This window comes from Etheostoma spectabile, chromosome 4 (assembly GCF_008692095.1).
Source record: "Etheostoma spectabile isolate EspeVRDwgs_2016 chromosome 4, UIUC_Espe_1.0, whole genome shotgun sequence".
Lineage (NCBI taxonomy): Eukaryota > Metazoa > Chordata > Actinopteri > Perciformes > Percidae > Etheostoma > Etheostoma spectabile.
The window spans coordinates 31,935,193-31,938,786 of record NC_045736.1 but is presented as its reverse complement, the minus strand read 5'-3'; the positions used below and the strand labels follow the sequence as shown (position 1 = coordinate 31,938,786).

General features: G+C 41.5%; 1 protein-coding gene and 1 long non-coding RNA gene across 5 annotated transcripts in view; both read left to right on the top strand.

The window, feature by feature from the left end:
• grip2b (glutamate receptor interacting protein 2b) overlaps positions 1-3,594 on the top strand; it is a 375,168-nt gene that overhangs the window by 26,592 nt on the left and 344,982 nt on the right. The gene's annotated exons all lie outside the window — the stretch shown is intronic.
• LOC116688697 (uncharacterized) overlaps positions 1-3,594 on the top strand; it is a 15,185-nt gene that overhangs the window by 4,629 nt on the left and 6,962 nt on the right. The window contains exon 2 of the long non-coding RNA XR_004331838.1: positions 3,427-3,431. This is a non-coding gene — a long non-coding RNA (uncharacterized LOC116688697). The remainder of the gene's footprint in view (positions 1-3,426; positions 3,432-3,594) is intronic.

Sequence of the window (3,594 nt, the reverse complement as noted above, 5' to 3'; positions counted from 1 at the left end):
CTCTCTCTCTCTCTCTCTCTGTGTTTTACAGATTTTTCAAGTCTTTTGATGGTGCAGACTTAAGCCAGTAGAAGTCCCTCATTTCCCCTATCACCAAAGTCATCAATTTGTCAATCTGATAACCTCATCAACCCCCCCACCCCTTTATTCCTTACTGCTTTTTGCCTCTTTTCATTTTTTACGGCCATGCGGCAAAGAAAGTTAAAAGAAAAACAGGGGTGACACGCGACATGGGTTGTTGACCAGACAAACCCAGGACTTTAGGGTGACATGATTACATGGCACAGCTGCTACCCTGTCAGATCGCCTCTATTAATCAAACTGTGTAATCTTTTCTCCCCGCGTCGTTGTTGCTCTACCTCACCTCTATCTTTCTCTCTTTCACTTTCCTTGGTGGTTTAATGCACACAATTCCTATTTCTCCGTCATTTGTCTTCTTCTGTTCCTACTGAATATGCATGACAAACACCCAATGTTCTTTCCCCCTCATCTCCCGCTCTTTCAAACACACACACATTCAATCTCCAGCTCTCCGACCCTCATACATCTGTGTGCTTCGCCGTATCTGCATCTCTGCTGTCATTATCTGCAAGCAGAAGCAATCATTTGTCTTTAATGCGGTGCTTCGTCTCTCTATCTGCCGTTCGTTCGTCCTCACTGTGTCCTAAACTTAAATTGCTGCAACCACTGCCGTGCTGTACCCTACTCCTGTACCCTGATGTACTCTTTCCCCCTCAGCAATTATTCTACTACAACAACGTTGCTTTTCTGCAGTGCCCTCAGTAATACCTTCCCTCTGTCCTGCATCTCCAACCTATCATTATCTGAAAAAAAATCTGTGTCAACACCACCTTTGTCGAGTCCAAGATCAGGACTAGTCATGACTGAGTCCAAAGTGGTTCAAGTCCAGACCGAGTCTCCAAATGAGAGACAGTCCAGACCAAGTCAGTGAAAAAAAAATCTGCTTCAAGACCACATACTTACCTGTTCATAATTCATTTGATGTGAGATACAGTATCTAAGCTCATTCTGCATTATGACTTGTAATCATCAAAAAGCAAGTGCAGAATAACAAAACTGTAGGATCCTACAGGCCCTGTTATTTACTTTAAATAACTTTACAATTTCACTTAAGTCACGTGTTAGATGTCTTTATATTCTGGTGTAACAGACTCTGGACTGCTGATGGAAAATGGAACACATGAGCAACACAGGTGTCACTAAACATTTGACATGTTCACATTCTGTCCTGAAGAATCCATAATACAACGTGCTTGCTGACATTGTGTCTGTGGCCTAAATGAAAATGACTGGTACCTGATGATTGAGGTATATAGCGCAGCAAGACATACACCATGCGACCAATGACAATGCCCGTTCTAAATGGATTTAGAAACCTCTTATCTGAACAAGCACGCTTCATCAGTGCTTTGGCTTTGAAGGAGGAAGGTATTTTAGAACAAAAGCAGAGACTAACTAGATTATTGGCTAAGTCCGAGAGAAGTCAGAGTGAAATACCAACCAGTCCAAGACAGCTCCGAGATGATAGAAAAACAACTAGTAGAGCACTGCCTTTCTATTCTGTTCCATTCTTTTTTTCTGTGTGTGTAGTGGCGATGGGGGGGTAACTGTGGGGGGGAGTAGGAAAGGTGGGGGGAGCTTGAGATGAATGGCAGTCGAAAGGGAACAACTGTTGAAGGGAAAGGGAAGAAAAAAATGAAATTTTATTTTAAAATGCCCTTCTATCGATCGACTAGCGGGATGATACAAGTGCATTTCAAAGTGTCACAAGGCAGACGTACATCAGGCTTCTTCTCCCTTGAAGAACAACATCATCAAAAAACTATGAAATAAAAAAAACAGCAGAGAATGGAGGGAGAGAAAGATCTCAGCCGGCGGAACAGAAGATGGAGAGAGGTTTGCTCACTCCCCCTCAGCAGGTTTAGGCAAGGTGCCAATGGTTAGCGGATTTAACCCCAAATCTCCACTGGTGCTGCATGTGGCCTAGTACATGGGAAGCAATGTACTGCTGGGGTCTCGGGCTGCAGGTTAACCCTTCACTATCTAGTTGAAACTGCCTCGTCACTGTTTAACTGTTATTGTTTAAATACCAATAGACCAATATAAGTCATTTATGAAAAGAAAATATTACAGAATATGGAAAGTCAGGGTTCCTGCCCGACGGCAATGATATGTAATGCAAATGACCTGCAGATGGACCATAATACTTAGTCTAAATGCAGAAGTATGCAAATTTAAACGCATCATTTTTGAAGAAACTTTACTTTTATTGTGTTTTTAGGCAGCTTAGACTCTGGCTGAGTGCAAATTGACCACATCCAAGGTCCACTGAAATCTGTAACGGCTATCGACCTAATCACATTTCTGACAAACAAGGTAGCCTCAGCCTTTTGTCCCGTTAATTGTTAGGGTTCAATAAAGAACACAGCAAGCCTGTGAAGCAAGACCGCTCAGTAAACCGCGTCTGGATCATTAAAGCTCTTAAAGGAGAATTACGTCAGCCTGTTTCCACCTGCTGACGACAAGAAAAACAGAATAACTCCACAAGGAAAGATGATGAGGGATAGGCAGCACTAATGCTGACACTGTGTCAACCCAAAATGTCAAAAAGTCACTTCCTAAATATCACAAACTAAAATGTGACCCTCCTGGGAGGTTGACGAGAATTAATGAGCTCCGTGACTGCTGGAAAACATGCATCCGCTAGACAAATTGGAAGCCTATGAAGATTTATATTCCTGCTGGGAATGATGCATTTGAATTCAGATAATGTTGGCCATAAGTCATACTTTCATCTGAGGAGGAAACACATCTACTAGTTATGGTTCCAGTGTAATGGTCATACAACTACGAGGGACATGGATACCTTGCAGACGGCATTTTAGCAAAGCCCCCAACCCTTTTGCAAATAAATTATACAAACTATTCATGAAATGCATATTTTCACATAAATTTTGAATTTATTTTTTTATTTAATCTTTATTTAACCAGGAAGTCCCTTAAGATTGAAATATCTTTTCCGAGAGAGACCTGGCCAAGACGGCACACCAGTTACAATTTCAATCGAAATACAGCATAGAGAAAATCACACATAGAGGAAAGGACAGGTCAAATGTGGCAGTTGCATTTTTAAGTTACATTGCGTGGTAACATTTAATGGGACCAGATCATTTAGATGGAGCAAGTTTTGCAAGTTATTCCAAGACCGTGGAGCGAAGTAAGAGAAGGTTTTTTTTTTGAGTAAAAATCCTCGGAACCGGGTAAGAACGCCACCTGGTGGAACGGAGAATTCAGCTTGAGGAGATTACATGAATATTGCCTCGAACAGAAAAATACACAAATGAAGTTGTCTACGTAGACTTAGTAACGGCCAACCTACCGGTTCATACAGCGTACAATGATGAGAAAGCGTAGATCACTATGGTTCACAGAATCTAAAAGGTGGGGAGTACTAGAGGCAGCGTGCATTTCAAGGAAGATTTGTTTTATTTCCAAATTGTTTAGATTGCTTTCTTCTATTGTAAGTCAGTATTCTCATTAAATACATCATGTGTACAACTCTGTGTGTGTGTG